Genomic DNA, 18,679 nt, shown 5'->3' on the forward strand with positions numbered 1-18,679 from the left:
TGTACATTACAATTTTATTTCTATAGTCCATATATTAAAATTCTATAGTCTTCACTGGGAAAATAGTAAATCTATTTAATTAATACAAATCATCCCTTGTTAAAAAATATTTAATATGTAAACAATCTGGTACCATTGTCCTTTGGCATCTCAGAATTTAAGTCGGAAATATTCTATTTAATATATGAATAAGAATTTATCTATTTTTATAATATGAAATATCATTCCACATAGCTACATAAATTTGTCATCTTGCAATTAATAGGACTATATTGGTGCACTATTGAAAATATGTAGAAACCAATTCAAAATATAGTTAGTGAAATAGAATCACCAGTACTCTTTTAATTTAGTCTGACTTAAATCTGTCAAGTTCTTTTAGAAGATAATGTTTCACCTTTAACTGTCAAAACTTCAGAATTTCCCATGTCTTTCTCTAAAAGCTTATGCTTTTCTCAAAAGTTCTTCATGTTTTTATTCTTCTTTGTTTTCACTTCATTTACAAATCTCCTGCGTTTCATGAAGCAAAAATTCATAAAGAATGCAGCCTCTGTCTGGTCTTCAACTAAGTGCTAGAAAAAAGTCTGTATTGGCAGGAGTCTCATCTTTTACCACATGGAAAACTGGACTCAATGGTCTGTTGTCCATAAACCAGGAAAGAAAGAATTTGGTTCTTTAAAATATTTTTATTTAATTAATTTAGAATATTTTTCCATGGTTACATGATTCATGTTCTTTCCCTCCCCTCATTCCTTCCCCCTCCCTTGGCGAACAAGAAATTCACCTAGGTTTTATAAGTATCATTGATCAAGACCTCTTTCTATATTATTAATATTTGTAATAGAGTGATCATTTAGATTCCACATCCCCAATCATCTCCCCATCGAACCATGTGATCAAGGAAATGTCTTTCATCTGTGTTTCTACTTCCACAGTTATTTCTCTGGAAGTGGATAGTGTTCTTTCTCATAAGTCCCTTAAAATTGTCCCGGATCATTACATTGCTGCTAGTAGAGAAGTCCATTACATTCAATTGTGTCACAGTGTATTAGTCTCTGTGTACAATGTTCTCCTGGTTCTACTCCTTTTGCTCTGCATCAATTCCTGGAGGTCATTCCAGTTCACATGGAATTCCTCCGGTTCATTATCCCTTTGAGCACAATAGTATTCCATCACCAACAGTTACCACAATTTGTTGAGCCATTCCCCAATCAAAGGACATCCCTTCCTTTTTCAATTTTTTGCCACTACAAAGAACATGGCTATGAATATTTTTGTACATGTATTTTTCTTATTATCTCTTTGGGGCACAAACCCAGCAGTGGTATGGCTAGATCAAAAGGTAGGCAATCATTTAAAGCCCTTTGGGCATAATTCCAAATCGCCTTCTAGATTGGTTGGATCAATTCACAACTCCACCTGCAATGCATTAGAGTCCCAATTTTGCCACATCCCCTCCAACATTTATTACTTTCCTTTGCTGTCATATTGGCCAATCTGCTAGGCGTGAGGTGGTGCCTCAGAATTGTTTTGATTTGCATTTCTCTAATTATGATAGATTTAGAACACTTTTTCATGTGCTTATTGATAGTCTTTTGGGGAAAAAACTGGGGGTTAAATTAAATATTTATCTGGCTTCAGAAGGGTGAGTAGGAGACAGGAATTGACAATAGATGGGGACTTAACAAGCTGGGAAACAGGAGTGACTGTTGGGCCTTAACTGCCACACAGGCCCACTTAGCCAGGGAATCAGAGAAACTGCAAGTAAATGATATTGACAAGAGGGCTTATTAACACAGATTTAATTAAACTATAGTCTAAAGAAGGGAAAAGGGGGTTCTGTTCTACTAGTCTATGTGCAAGCCTCAGGGTCAGGGAATGGACTTATCTACACTAAGCTAAAACTATAGCAGGGCAGGGCACAATGGAGATCAGGAAGGAAAGTAGGATCCTCACTGCTGAGTCCTGTCAAAATCCAGTAATGGTGAAGCTTTCCCAGGACTTCAGTCAGTACTCCTTCAATTGTGTAAGTCAGGGAGCTAAACCAACCTGAGCTGACCAGGAACTCAGGTTAGATTTTATAGTCTCTACCTAATCTCCCACAGGCAAATGACTTTCCTCCTTCCGGATATCAGGATATCAGGATACAAACTCCACTTCCTCTGAGGTCTTCCAAAGGTCAGTTACAACTTGTCCCTAACCACCATAGAGGCCATCTCAGAGAGAGAAGCGACACTTCCTGCTTCCCCATTCCATTTAGAATCCTTCAACCCTGCCTGCTAAGTCTCCTAAATAATAATTTATTAATCTACCTTACAACAATAGTTTTTATTTCTTTATCTGAAAACTGCTTATTCATGTCTCTTTCCCATTTATCAATTAGGGAATGGCTTGATATTTTTGTACAATTTATTTAGCTCCTTATAAATCTGAGAAACTAGACCTTTGTCAGACGTTTTTGTTATAAAGATTTTTCCCCAATTTATTGCTTCCCTTCTAATTTTGGTTGCATTGGTTTTGTTTGTATGAAAACTTTTAAATTTAATGTAATCAAAATTATTCATTTTACATTTTGTAATATTCTCTATTTCTTGCTTGGCCTTATATTCTTTCCTCTCCCATAGATCTGACAGGCATACTATTCTATGTTCACCTAATTTACTTATAGTTTCCTTCTTTATATTTAGGTGATTAACCCATTCTGAATTTATCTTGGCATAGGGTATGAGATGTTGATCTAGACCTAATCTCTCCCATACTGTTTTCCAATTTTCCCAGCAGTTTTTGTCAAACAGTGGGTTCTTGTCCCAAAAGCTGGAATCTTTGGGTTTATCATATACTTATCATATCATATCATATCATCTTGCTGAGGGCATTTACCCTAAGTCTATTCCACTGATCTTCCCTTCTGTCTCTTAGCCAGTACCATATTGTTTTGATGACCACTGCTTTATAGTACAGTTTAAGATCTGGTTCTGCTAGGCCCCCTCTTTCAAATTTTTTTCTTTATTTCCCTTGATATTTTTGATCTTTTGTTCTTCCAAATGAACTTTGTTATAATTTGTTCTAAGTAAATAAAAAAGTTTGTTGGTAGTTTGATAGGTATAGCACCAAATAAGTAAATTAATTTGGGTAGAATTGTCATTTTTATTATATTAGCTCGTCCTACTCATGAGCAATTAATATTTTTCCAATTACTTAGATGTAGTTTTAATTGTGTGGAAAGTGTTTTGTAGTTGTGTTCATAAAATTCCTCTGTTTGTCTTGGCAGATAGATTCCTAAGTATTTCATATTGTCTAGGGTGATTTTAAATGGAATTTCTCTTTCTAACTATTGCTGCTGAGTTGTGTTGGAAATATATAGAAATGCTGATGATTTATGTGGGTTTATTTTGTATCCTGCAACTTTGCTAAAGTTGTTGATTATTTCTACAAGCTTCTTAGTTGATTCTCTAGGATTCTTTAAGTAGACCATCATACCATCTCCAAAGAGTGATAGTTTAGTCTCTTCATTGCCTGCTTTGATCCCTTCAATTTCTTTTTCTTCTCTAATTGCTACTGCTAGGGTTTCTAGTACATGTTAAATAATAGTTGATATCAGGCATCCTTGCTTCACTCCTGATCTTATTGGGAAGGCTTCTAATTTATCCCCATTGCAGAAGATTCTTGCTGATGGTTTTAGATATATACTGTCTACTATTTTAAGGAAACACCCATCTATTGCTCTACTTTTTAGTGTTTTCAATAGGAATGAGTGTTTTATTTTTTGTCAAAGGCTTTTCCTGCATCTATCGAGATAATCATGTGATTCCTATTGGTTTGGTTGTTGATATAGTCAATTATGTGGATGGTTTTCCTAATCTTAAACCATCTTTGCATTCCTGGTATAAATCCCATCTGATCATAGTGGATATTTCTCATGATCACTTGCTAGAGTCTTTTTGTTAGTCTTCTATTTAAAATTTTTGCATTAAGGAGATTGGTCTGTAGTTTTCTTTCTCTGTTTTTGGTCTGCCTGGCTTTGAAATTAGTACTATACTTGTGTCATAAAAAATTTGGTAAAACCCCTTCTTTACTTATTTTGTCAAATAGTTTGTGTAGTATTAGAATTAGTTGTTCTTTAAATGTTTGATAGAATTCACTTGTGAATCCATCTGGTCCCAGAGATATTTTCTTAGGGAGTTCTTTGATAGCTTGTTCACTTTCTCTTTCTGATATGGAATTATTTAAGTATTCTATTTCCTCTTCTGTTAATCTATAGCAATTTATATTTTTGTAAACATTCATCCATTTCACCTAGATGGCCATATTTATTGCCATGTAATTGGGCAAAATAGTTCTTAATAATTATCTTAATTTCTTCTTCTTTAAAGGTGAGGTCACCCTTTTCATCTTTGATACTGTTAATTTGATTTTCTTCCTTCCTTTTTTAAAATAGATTAACCAATATTTTGCCTATTTTATTTGTTTTTTTCAAAGTACCAGATCCTAGTCCTATTTATTAACTCAGTAGTTCTTTTACTTTTGATTTTATTAATTTCTCCTATGATTTTTAGGATTTCTAATTTAGTTTTTATCTGGGGATTTTAAATTTATTCTCTTTCTAGTTTTTTAATTTACATGCCCAATTCATTGACTTCTTTCCTCTCTGATTTGTTGATATATGCACTCAGGGATATACATTTTCCCCTGAGTACTGCTTAGGCTACATCCCATAGGTTTTGATATGATGTCTCCTCATTTTCATTCTCTTCAATGAAGTTATTGTTTCTATGATTTGTTCTTTAACCAACTGAAATAAAAAATTAAATAAGGTGGATTGGGAAATTATGTGTTATATATTGTAATTCAGGTTTTAGGGCCAATATCAGAAGTTCAAAGGCTTGGGAAGGCTAGCCAGAGAGAGACTGACAGTATACCCACAATTATATAAACAAGGTTTATTAAACAAGGACAGGAAGGGAAGGGAATTGGGACAAACTCACTAATTATATGTCTAAGCCTCCCACCAAAACTTAGTAGTTATTATATCAGATTGTAACTGCCCAACTGTTCTCCCTCTCTCTCTTCCTAAAAATCCCAGTACCTCACTAACCAAATTTCCCCCTTTTGCTGATAACTAGAGTAGGGAAACAGACTGGATGGTAAGCTGATCCAGAGGGTCAAAAAGAAGAGATACTCACTGACAGTTGGTTTTGGCAAGAGTCTCAGCATAAACACGAGTAACAGGAGCAAACAGGAACAAGATGAATATCCAGAAAGAAGAGTAGTAATGGTCTAACCCACACAGTCCACCTGTGGGGTCCAGACAAACACTCAGCTACTTACAGGGAGATAAGCTGCTTCTCAGAGAAGTCCACACACTGTCTTCCTCCAGAAAGAAAGTCCAACTGCCCCTGGAGAAATTCCGTCTCCAGAGTTCTGGAATCTCCCTGTCTCTGCTTTTGCAGTATTTCCTACTTTCCCATGATTTCCCTATAACACAACCAATTTTGGAGAATGATATCATTTAATTTCTTATTAATTTTTGATTTGCCTCTCCATGTACCTTTGCTAATTATAATTTTCATTGCATTAGGATCTGGAAAAATTGCATTTATTATTTCTACTTTTTTGCATTTCTTTGCAATGTTTTTATGCCGTAGTATAAACATGGTCAATCTTTGTGAATGTACCATGTGCTGCTGAGAAGAAGGTGTATTCCTTTTTGTCCCTATTTATTTTTCTCCATATATAGTAACTCTAATTTTTCTGGGATTTCATTCACATCTCTTACTGCTTTCTTATTTATTTTTTGGTTTATTTATCTAGATCTGATAGAGGAAGATTCAGGTCCCCCACTTGTATAGTTTTACTATCTATTTCCTCCTTAAGCTCCAATAGTTTCTCCTTTAAAAATATGGATGCTATACCATTTGGTGCATACATGTTGAGTACTGCTAATTCTTCATTGTCTATACTGCCTTTATCAGAATGTAATTACCTTCTCTATCTCTTTTAATCATCTATTTTTACTTTGGCTTTGTCAGATATCATGATTGTGATTCTTGCCTTCTTTTTCTCAGTTGATGCCCAATAGATTTTGCTCAAGCCTCTTACCTTTACCCTATGTGTGCCTACCTGCCTCATGTGTGTTTCTTGTAGATAACATATGGTAGGATTTTGTTTTCTAATCCACTCTGCTATCTGCTTCTGGTTTTATGGGTGAGTTCATGCTATTCACATTCAGAGTTATGATTGCCACCTGTGCATTCCCCATCATTTGATTTCCTCCTCTAGTCTTGCCCTTTTTTCTTTCATTATTTTCTTCCACAATAGTGTTATGCTTTTAATCAGAATCCTATTCCCTACCCTTATTTTACTTTCCTTCCCACCCCCTCCCTTCTTATTCCCCTCTTATTTTTCTTTAATGTCTATTAAATTCCCTCTCCCCTCCTTTTCCCTCCCTTTTAATATTCCCTGCTCCACTCCCCCCAACCTTGGTTTTCCCCTCTCAACTTCCCTGTAGCTTAAGATAGCATTCTATACCTCAGTGAATCTAGCTGCTCTTCCCTCTCAGAATTGATTCCACTGAGAGTAAGGTTTAAGTATTACTTATTATCACTCTCTTCTTCTCTTTATAATAGTATTCTTCCCCTCCCCCTCCCATGCACCTCTTTATGTGGTATTAATTATCCAATTTTTCTTCTTCCTTCAAGTTTCTCTTGGTGTCATCTTCTATTCCCTCCCCCTTTTAAATATCATCTTATCATCTTAAACCACTTAGTATCCCAACCTCTGCCTTTGAATAACTCTTCTATCTGCTATGATAGTGAAAACAGTTTTGGAGAGTTACAAATACTTTTTTTCCATATAGGAATATAAACATTTTCACCTTTTTGAATCCCTAAAAAAAGAATTCCTACCCCACCCTCTTTTTTTACCTTTTCATGTTTCTCTTGAATTTTGGATTTGGACATCAAATTTTCCATCTAGTTCAGATCTTTTCTTTCAGAATACTTAGAAATCCTCTATTTTATCAAAAGTCCATACTTTCCCCTGGATGTTGTATGGGGGTGAGTATTGTTGGGGGGGTGTATCTAGACTACCCCCTTGTTAGCTTTCAATGGGCCAGATCAGCTATCACCCCCATCCCCACCCCAGGGAAGACCTATGAGGGAATAAACTCAAAGAGGTTCCCAAACTGGCAAAGCTATAGTTGAGATGTTGAAAGTGTTGGGGTTCAGTTGTGACCTTAATGGGTTGGGTCTCACCCTCAGAGCCAGCCCTGTTGAGACAAGCCTCCCCTACTCTTAAGTTCAAAGTAGTTTTACCCCTCAAGATGGAGTCAGGTAATAGTCTGCCCCTCAGCCCCAAGATCGGTCACCTCCCCCCTCAGTGTAACTGCTCCAGACTCTAAGTATCAAACTCTCAGGGGTTTATTAAATGGTAAATTAATTTCAGGGTACAGGGGAAAATGTATAGGGGAATCAAGGAAGGAGGGAAATGATGAACTTCACTATCAGCTAAGTCTTCTCCCTAAGAGAGCAGCTCTGGACTTCTTCTGTGGCTTGGTCACAGTAGCTAACTCTCTCTTCCCCCTACAGTCTCCTATCAAATATTTCTAAACTAATTTAAAAGGGAAGTAACAGCATAAATGGATTCAAGCAGGATCAGGGAAGGGATCCATCCCCCCAATTCAAGAACACTCCCCCAGGAGTTCAAACTCTCTAGCCAAATTGGATAATTGCTGATCAATATCTTCTTTGTTGATAAATGAAGATAGTAGGTATTGATGTTAGAAGTTGTGATCTCCCAATAATCACTAATAAAAGTACAGAGGAACCCAATTCCCTCAGAATCCACCCCAAAATCAAAACCTCCCAACCCCAGAATTCCAGTCTGGTCAGGAGTGAAGTGACAGTTGAGAAAAACTCCTCCAAACTCCTCTTGCTGCTGGCCCCTCCCAAACAGAATTCTCTCAGGGTTCCATGGAGTTAGTTTCCAGTCCCCTTCCAAGATGAATGTTTAGTGATCCTTGATTCACCCCAATTCCACACTTACAGATTCCCGTTTTTGTCTAGTGCACCCTCCACGTATGTTCCATCTACTCTATTTATCTATTCCCTTTCTATTCTTAATTCCTCCTCCCTCCCCAAAATAAAAAATCTTACATCTATCTTATCCTATATTAATGTTATTCTTTCTATATTTTGCTAAGGCAGGCTAGGAAAGTTGGTAAGGGAAGGGAAGAGAATACAAGATTCCAATACATATTTCTAACACGTGAAACAATTTTGCAACAATCAATGGACTTTTCCTAATGAATACAATATCAGAGTTTTGCAACATAGAAATTCCTATTCTTAACAATTTTTTGTTAGTTTTATAACTAAGCTTATTAAACAATATTCTTAAATTATTTCTACTTAGCTACTTGCTCTATTCTTAATGCAATAACAATAAAATCAATGCTCTTCTTTTATGTTTAACTATTACTTTACTTTTGTTTTGCCAATTTATGCCTTAAATACAATACTATTTTATATTCTCTCCCTGATTCTTTCTTCCTTGAATTTTAAATTTTCCCTAACTAACTATCTCTGTCTCTAATGTCTATTTTCCTAATTACCTCTATTACTATTAGTATGCTTAGTATTTACATGGTTTGGAAGTATTTACAGCCTACTCTAAGGTTTCCATCTATAATACAGTTATTCACAAGATTTTAAAACTATGTACATCCTTTTTGCAAACTGTATTCCAGTGTTAACCAGATATAAAGCTTTTCAACTTCATACTTGGCTAAGATCTTCCTGAGTTGCTAACTATTCACATTTATGTACATTCTTATACATTTATATATACATATTTACAATCCAGTCTTTTGACTCTTGCTTATTTACACACAGTGTCAGCTAGTTATCAGTTTGTGTTGAATTTCATGTCCTTTTTGTGTTGTGTGAATGCACATACTTACCCTTTTCTTCATTTCTCATTGTCTAGCTTCTCAAGTTGCCTTTAAACTCTCTTCTTTGATGAGTTTTATGTAATATGATACAATTTTCCTATTGTGTGATGTTAATGTGTTTTTGTGCCACCACCGCACTAGTCTTACAACTCCCGTTCCTTGTCCTTCTCCTTGCAAAGATCCTGATCTTTCCCATTGTCTTTCAAAGTCCTCTTTCTTTGCATCTTTTCTTGGTAATTTTTTTGTTTACTGTTCTTCTCTTGATTCTTTTCCCCTTCTCTTTATCGCCTTCACATATTGTTGGTTGTCCACCCATGTTGTCTGAAGGGCTCTCTGGTCCAGATGCAGGAACAATATGGATTATGATGTTTTGTCAGTGATGTTAATCAATTGTTTGTGTGTCTTTGTTTGTTTGTATTATAATGGGTGATAATGTCATGGTTAATATGATGCTGGTGGTAAAAGTGAGTCACCAGGGGCCTCGAAGCCTGTAACTAGACCAACAGAAGATTTGGGGCTATCAGTGATGAGCAGCCTCAGCTGTGGTGCCCAGTCAATCTCCATTGCTAGCTGTAGGCTTCTTTAAGGTGTTGAGTGAACTGCCCCTCCCTGCTGGAGTAACTGCCTTCCTATTGGGTGAGAGCAGAACCCAGCAGGAAGTGGGGCTCAACTTCCTGGTTGCAATGGAGGCTTAGCTTCCACTTCTCAGTAAACTCAACTAATTGATATTCTCTCCTCTCCTCAGTCTCTTTAGCCTTGGTGATGATATAGGAATTACAGGAACTCACAGATTTAGGCTAAGAAATTTATTTTAAACTGGAAAGGGAAAACTGAGGTAAGAGGGTTCAAGGTCTTGAGAAGCTATTGCTAGAGGTGACTGGCAAGTGTTGGCAATGGACCTAGAAGGTAAGGTCAGGCTGATGTAACCAGCCCTCAGCCAGAGATGACTTGACACTGGCCTGATGTTATTTGATTCACCAGCTAAACAAATGAAGTTGTTGATCTATACAAGGGCTGTCCCTAACTACTAGGCTACTCTAAAACTAAATTCTGCCCATGTTCCACAACCCAACCTCCCTTCACCTCCTGGGGTCCCCAAGGGGAAGTCAGGGGTAGCTGGGTGTCTGGGCGAGGTCAAGGAAATCAGAACCCCAAGGTTGTGTTTGCAGAGCTTTCTATAGTCACAGCCCAACTGTCAGGACCCAGGATGGCACCTTCCAGGCCAGAGTTCCATTCTGCTAACTGACAGGATTGCCCAGGGTAATATTGCAAATGTAAGAAATCCTGTATTACAGTATATAGTGTTATAAAATAAATGGGCAGATGGAGAGGGAGAGAGGAGGGGTAAACTGAATACTACCACTGGTAATTGTATGACAGCAGTGAAGTCCAGATATGTGGTTAGTGCAAGATCAACTGAGGTTTGCCACCTAGCTAGATGATGTAACACCTCCCTCCTTTATAACAGTGCCCAGGCAGGATCCTTCAGGTCAATGGATGGTATCCCTTCAGGTCCCACCTGGGATTGATTGATGATAGATATTGGGCTCTATTAGCCTTGGACACATTTATCTGTTTCTCCTTTCCCAGAGAAGTGATGACACAGCCACTCCAGGAAGGTACTTGTATTTCTAGCAAAGAAGGAATATTAGGAAATGGGTAGAGGAATTGGGAAACCCTAAACTAATCTGATAATAATAAACCCTCAGAGCTGTAGGCAGGTAATTGAGTCTGGTTAGTTAGCTCCTCTGGCTCAGCGTGGCCACAGCCAAACCAGAGTAAGCAAGCTGCTGTTTGATGTCTTTCAGCTTCTTCTTCCTGCTAGATGTTATGCCTATACAACCTTCATGATCCACCCCTTTTCCACCCTCTTCTTCTTCTCCTGCCCACTTCCCAGATCCCTCCCAGGCCCTGGGATACCTAGATAACTACAGATGATTGAATTCCTAAATATCTAGGGAACAGTGAAATAAGAAGATTGATGGTCTGGGTACAGGTTGACAATGCTAATCAGGTACAAGACAGGAAGTTCATGCAAGGTTGAACCCAGCAAGTCACCAATCCCCAAAAGACCAGGATCCACAGATCTCAGGTCCAAGGGAAGTGAAAGGAACCAAAAGCCAGGGCTGCCAGGGTATTTATACCACCTGGCCAACCACTTTCTCCCCTGTCCTCATGGCCTCTGGGAACATTCTAAGATCCAATGTTCTCTACCTGTCAATCAACAGTGTGGACTCTCAGCTCCCAGAGTTTCAATATAACAATAGTGAGTTTTGATGGGTAGGTATTCATTGGTTGTAGACCTAATTCTCTTGCCCCTGAATATCATGTAACAAGCCTTGTGGTTCATTAGTGTAGAGGCTGCCAGGTCTTGTGTAATCTTTATTGGTGTTCCTTGATATCTGAATTGTCTCTTTCTGGCTTCTTGCAATATTTTCTCCTTAGCCTGGAAGCTCTTGAATTTGGTAGTAACATTCCTGGGGATTGTCTTTTGAGGATTTAATGTAGTGAGTGATCTGTGGACTCTTTCAACATTTATTTTGCCCTCTTGTTTAAGAATATCAAGGCAGTTTTCTTGGATAATTTCTTGTATTATGATGCATTTTTCCCCAGGTTTTCTGGTAGACCAATGATTCTCAAATTGTGTCTCCTAAATCTATTCTCTAAGTCCATTGTCTTCTCAATGAAATAGTTCATATTTCCTTCTATTTTGCATTCTTTTGACTTTGCTTTATTAATTCTTGCTGTCTTGTGAGATCATTAGCTTCTACTTGCCCAATTCTATTCTTTAAAAGACTGGTTTTCAGCTATGATCTTTTGATTTTCCTTTTTTGGTTTGGTCTATTTTGCTTTTTATGGCTTCCAGCAGGTCAATTCTGGTCTCCAATTTGCTTATCATTTTGTGTGATTTTAGGGCTTCTTTTTCCAAGTGGGAGATTCTGTATTTTAAACTGTTTTCTTTTTTAATTACTTGCATTTCTATTTCCCACTTTTCTTGCCAAGTTTCTTCTATTTTTCTTATTTGGTTCTTGAACACCAATTTGAGTTCCTGAAGAGCTTGTGACCAACTCCCATTTTTTTGGAAAGTTTGGATGTGTTTGCTTGTTTGTAGCTTTCTGCTGCCACCTCTGTACTCTGCTGTTTTTCTCCATAGAAGTTATCCAATGTCAGAGGCTTTTTCTTTTTTTTGGTAGTTGTAGATTATAGTTCTTGGGTGTTGGTGGCCATTGCTGTGTTAGTTTTTTCTTCCCTTCCCAGCCAGAAGTCTGGGAGAGGAGGGTAGACAGCTCTCTGTATTGAACTATAGAGTGGTTTTTGCCCTGGGGCTATTTTTCCAGTCTCCACCTAGTCTGCTGTGGGTAGCCCCTCTCTGCCCTATTTCTGTACCCAAGCTCCAAGTTCCTCAGCCTCCTCAGGTCTCAAGTCTTGCCGCTCTCAGGGGTAAGTCTGTGGTGCCCTCAGCTAGCCCCCAAGAACCTAGAAATCACCTCAGCACTTGCTCTGACTCTGGCACCGTAGGTGGAGTTGGGGAAGGGTGACCAGCTTGTACTTTGGTAGGTATAATTTTACTTTTTTATAACATGGGAAGGCCCAAACCCTGCTTACTTTTAAGGCTGCATTAGAGCCCCTTCACTCATCTGATTTTGATTTTTGTCCTTTTGAGACCCTTTATATTGGTCAGTTGTGAGGAGAGGAAGATGCTTGCTTCTATTCTGTGGCCATCTTAGCCTAGAAGTCCTTGAATTTGGTTCTTTTTGAGGAAAGCATATCTAATTCTGGATGGTGTATCAGTTTCTGTTACCAGTGCATAGTTTGGATAACCAAGTATATTTTTTATAGTTTTATCATAGGTTTTCCCAATCTAGATGTAAACGATAGAATTAAAAGTCATAAGGAAGGCATCCTCTGTCATTAACATGTATTCCACCCAAATAAACAAAAAATGCATTGCACCCTTATTAGTCAGTTTGTGTGTTCTGTAAAGGTTGGGATGAATATTTCATTAGATGAATAGGTGACTGATAATTCATCTGGCACATGGCAAACACATAATCATCCAGGCATGTACTCTTACCAATTCTAATAGCTTAATGCTTGAGAAGTATAAAACTATAAAGAGGAAACAGCTTGAGGGAGATGGCAGCTATCAGAGTGGACTGCTGTGAAGTAGAAGAGGTCAAACTATATGCAGAGATGGAATCCACCACCTCATTCACTAAGACATCTCCTGCATCCAATAAACTTGATGAAATTGATCTGCAGCCATGTTTGCTAGAAGGTAGAAGATAGGTACTTGTACATTGACACCTGCATAAATATCTGCCAGTGAATTCACTACTGGCAAACAAAGTGTTTGTACTTTTGCTTGGTATACAATAATGCAGTCTAAAAACATACCAGAGACCTATCTGTTAAATTTTCTTCAATTGCTATCTATACTGCAAATCTAGCACCAGGATTGATGTTAACAAGGGAAAGCAAATCAGTAGATTAAATGAAAAACTTTCTGTGGAAAGTGTGTATTGAAAGACCTTTTGTCCATCTTACTCTCATGACTGCTTCAAATCCAGTTTTCCTTCTGAGGTAAAGTTTTCAGCTTTTTACAGTTTTTCAGCTTGTGAAGTATTTTGAGTATGATGAAAAGCTGAGTAATAATTGATGTAACCTGTGGACATTCAAACTAGAAAAACCCAATCAGTATACTATGAACTTAAAAGAAACAGATCCACTTATGTCTGTTGATCTGAATAGTCTAATGCTAATTTCTTATAAAAATCAGTTGTAGGACCAAGGTATTGCAAAACTTTTGTCCTTGGTGTCTGATTACAATCTTCTTTGGTCTGCAGGAATCCTATACCTAAGGAAGATAACTGTGTCTAGAAAACAGATATTGTAGACATTAATTTAAAGGCAACCTAAAGTATAGGACCAAAAGCACTATGGGATTCTCTTGTGTAGGTGAATATATTTGGTAAAGCATTCAATAAGTTTTTTATTAGCTCTTTGGTTTCATATAGATTTACAAGAAATTATCAGGTGTAGGTAAGAAGATATCATCTATGTCTAAAACAACCAACATCTGAGGCTGTGATAATCCTTCTTTTAAGTTACAGAAATGAACTGTGCTATTAATGGTTACGAATTTGATTCTTCTTGAATCTCTAAGCAATTTGTCTTGATTTTTCAGTTGGAACTGTCAGACAATTGTCAAATATCCAATTTCTACTGCATTCTGTGACACACCTAAAACAAACAAGTATAATTCAGACTGAACACAGCCTGTCCAGCTACTTTTTCAGAAGATCCCTATTCTCTATATCAGGGGTTGGCAACCTTTTTGGCCGTGAGAGCCATAAATGCCACATTTTTTTAAAATGTAATTTCATGAGAGCCATACAGTGCTCACAGTGCACACTCCTGTAACAGTGCGCGCTCCTGTAACAGCGCCTGAAAAAAAATTGGCTTTATGGCTCCTGCAGAAAGAGCTATATCTGGCCCTCAAAAGAGCCAACCCCTGCTCTATACCTAGAATCCTCTGACAATTTACCATTCTCTAGTCTTTTAATCCAGTCTTTAATGCCTAGGTCACCCTTCTCCTCACCAACTCTGACCCTTCTAAATGTTCCCTTGATCCCAATCCCTTCTGTTTGATTATCTCAAAATTCATCTTTTCACCTCAAATCTTTCTTCTTTAGGACTTTTAACTATTATTGTCAAGGTTCATCAGCCTTCTAGTCCACCTAGTTTTGAAAACTTGGTATCATCCTGAAATTTCACTGATCCCACAGATCTAATCAGTTGCCAGTCTTTGGCATTTCTACCTCAACATTTCCTACACCCAATGCTATTGCTGCTTTACTTTCAGCCCTCATCACCTCTTGCCTAGACCATTGTAATAAAGCCTTCCAACTGGACTCCCTATCTCATTTCTCCCTGTTCTAATCCATCCTTCATACAACTAACAGTGATTTTCCTAAAATATAGATTTAATTATGCTACCCCTTTCTTATCTTTAGCAGTTTCCCATTACTTCTAGGAGCAAATATAAACTTCTCTATCTTAGCATATAAAACCTATTACAACCTAGCCTGAACATACCTTTCCATTCTTATCACACTTCTCTTTAAATACTCTGTAATATAGTCAAACTCTCTTTTTTACTGTTTCCCCTAAGAATAGCACTTTCCCTTTCTCTTTACTTTTCTACTGGCTGGCCCCCATCCATGGAATTCACTCTCTCCTTATTTCTGCCTCTTAGAATACCATGTTTCCTTTAAGATCCAACTCAAATACCATCTCCCATGTGATACTTTTCCTGATTCTTAATGTCCTCCTTAACAAAAATAAATCACTTTGCACCTATTCTATTTCTATCTCTATATGTACATGTTGTCTCCTCAATCCTACCCCCTCCCCCTTAGAATGTAAGGTCATAAAAAGCCAACTCACTATTGTCTTTGTATCACCGGCACTTAATGATGTGTTTGTACAAGGCAGGCTTGCTTGTTGATTGATTGATCAGAGGTACTAGGGTTACTTTATTAGTGCCACCTGTTGACAATTATTTTTACTCCCATTTCCCAGATGTAGGAATGTAAATACAAAGGATATAGGAGGTATAGAGAAATATTGACTTGTTCTCACTGTCACATATAAGCCTGGAAGAGAGTTACATAGTCCATTCAATTCATTGCTTTTTCCAGTATGACCACCCCACCACAAATCACTGGACAAAGTTCTATTTTTACATAAAGCACACTAGAAATATTATACATGAAAATGGTTCCAGTTTGGTTCTTAAGGGGCAAGTTTCAGTTATCTGAAAAACTTCTGGGTAACAAATAAGTCATTCCCTGAAGGCAAATTAGCTATAACTACCACATCAACACTTACATATTTTCAGTCAGTATTCAGTATTAGGTAGAACAAATATATAATTTCAACATAGAATAATGACAGACCCATATTGCTCTAAATGTTTTTGGACTTGAAGTCAATTTTATTATATAGTACAGGGGATTATCACAAATTTATATACAAATTTGTCTTTAGTAGAACATCTTTAGAAGGCTCCTAGAAGGCCTTAATTTACTAGATGTGCATTGTGTTCCTATGCTTGTTGGCTCCCTGCCCCAGGGCTCATAATATGAATTAGATAATTCATATAACTCTTAGATTATTGGGGAAGATACCAAATATCATTGTTGACTCCCAATGGAGGGAATCTTTTTGGCATTCTGTCGATTCCTATACAAGAACAAATACCAACTCTTCTCTCTTCTTAAAATCTCTCTTTTCCAGTAAATTTGGGGAAAATGATTCTGTTTCTAATCAAGTAGTAATGGAAAAGAGCCTTACAGCACTAAACTGAAACCAAGATTACATTGATATTTTCTGTCCAGCAGTATTTAGCGCCTTACTTTGGGACTGTTGGTATCTGTAATCTAAAAAAACACCATGCCCAGGGCAATATATCACAGGAACTTGGAATGGTTTAGTGCAGTGATGGGCAAACTTTTTAAAGAGGGGGCCAAAGGAAAGGAAATGTTTGTCTGTCAGTCTGTTTCTAAGGCAACTCTTTCGAAGTTTCATTGTATTGTATCCTCATCGTATTCCTCAGATTAGGAATAATGTCATTCGGCTGGATAGAACATTTCAGGGGCCTGCATCTGGCCTGCTGGACATAGTTTGCCCATCACTGGTTTAGTGGTATACTCCTGCCACATAATCCAGGGTTCAGCCAACTTGTTTGAGATATAAATGTAAAGTGCTGTGCTGTTCAAAATTTTTAAAAAGTGCTAGCTGCAGGATTAGCAAACTAAATTATTCATCAGTCCTTAATTCATATCTCTTGAGTTTGTCAAATCAGAAAATTTCCAGCTCTTTAGATCACAGATTCAGACCTGAAAAATGAAAAAAAAATCATTAGGTTTATTTATTTGTTTAGATAATAACTCTAAACGTCTGCATAAAAATATTTTAGTGGATTTTTAGTGGAAAGCACACTAATGTTAGGGGTCCTTTGACTTCCAACTTCAAGGGTCCTGTGAACAGTGGCAGAGAAACAACTAAGGGACCAGAAGAAGTTACAGAATGTGTTGTCAAAGACATAGATATGACCAGCTTTCTGAAACAGCGTCACCATCACACAACTCTTAAAATTTTTTGTTTTCATGAAAAAACAGTTCATGATGTGCCCCAATACATTCAATTTTTCCAGAAGGGTATTCAACATATATGTACACAGCTAGCCAGTGAAATCATCCAAGCAGCCATACTAACAAGACTCCCTTAAAGCTAAACTATTCTGCCATAAGAATGTCAACTGCTTTTGTTATTTTCCCTCCTATCAACACAGTCAAGTCTAGAGTCATTTTATAAGGACCAGTTTAGGGAGGATAGCCAAGAGCCTGGACTTTTATTGCTTTCATTCTCTATCTCAAGAAAACCTCAGAGTATAAGAGAGGGTGTCCTAGGAGTCATTGGCTTCCTTTCTGAATCCATCAGCACATCTGCCCTTTCTCCATGACTTTGTTGACAAGTAATCTAGTATTTTGAACACCTGGAGTTTAATTTAATTTCTAATTTGCTTTGTGGCCTTGTCACCTCACATCTCTAAACCTTAGTTTCCTCAATGGAAAATGTTCTTTAAAATCCCTTTCATTTCTGGCATTCTGTGATTCTTAGTAAATAGATGCTCTTAGAATTAGTTTTGTTTTACTTTTAATAGAAAGAAGGAAAGATGCTAAATAACTTTTTCCTGAGAGTTTGACTCTCTAAAGTTGCTAATGATCTTATGATTGTTGAACTTCAGTCTCATGCTTCTTGACTTTTCTGCAACATTTCACACTGTTAATCACATCTTCTGGATACTCTCTCCTTTCTAGGTTTTCATGATGCTACTTTTTCCTGATTCTCCTCCTACATGTCTGATCTCTTTGATCTTCATTTCTATTTCTCCATCCTAAGATAGGATTGAGGAAAAAGAAAAGAGGATCCAGGATAATGCTTTAGGGGAACTTCTTCTTCTCTGTCACATCTAGTAATGATGGGTGTTCCCCTAAAGCATTATCCTGGATCCTCTTTTCTTTTTCCTCAATCCTGTCTCATTTGGTAATCTCAATAGCTCCCATGGGTTCAGATGATTCCCAGATCTGTCAATCCTGCTCTAGTCTTTCCTTTAGCTTTGGTTCCCCATCACCAATTTGTAAATTGTAAACTGGACATCTTTTTTTTTTTAACCCTTGTACTTCGGTGTATTGTCTCATAGGTGGAAGATTAGTAAGGGTGGGCAATGGGGGTCAAGTGACTTGCCCAGGGTCACACAGCTGGGAAGTGGCTGAGGCCTGATTTGAACCTAGGACCTCCCGTCTCTAGGCCTGACTCTCAATCCACTGAGCTACCCAGCTGCCCCCTAAACTGGACATCTTGTAAGCATCTCAAACTTAATTGTCCAAAACAGAATTCATCATCATTCCCCACAAATCTTCCCTTCTTCTGAACTTCCTCATTACTATTTAAGGCACTGACATTGTTCTAGTCACCCAAGATGGTGACTTCAGAGTCATCTTAGATTTCTCACTCCCACACAACCAAATCTTATTACTACTACCTTTACATTGCCTCTTTATATATATCTTTTTTTTCTCCACTTTCACAGCCATCACTCTAGTTCAGACCTTCCATGTGGTACATATATTGCAATACATTTCCCTATTTCGAATCTTT

The 18,679-nt window shown here is 37.5% G+C and overlaps 1 pseudogene; it reads right to left on the reverse strand.

Annotated features, from left to right (window-relative positions):
* Positions 1 to 495: 495 nt before the first annotated feature.
* LOC123248440 overlaps positions 496 to 18,679 on the reverse strand; it is a 40,142-nt pseudogene continuing 21,958 nt past the window's right edge.

Source organism: Gracilinanus agilis, chromosome 1 (genome assembly GCF_016433145.1).
Source record: "Gracilinanus agilis isolate LMUSP501 chromosome 1, AgileGrace, whole genome shotgun sequence".
NCBI lineage: Eukaryota > Metazoa > Chordata > Mammalia > Didelphimorphia > Didelphidae > Gracilinanus > Gracilinanus agilis.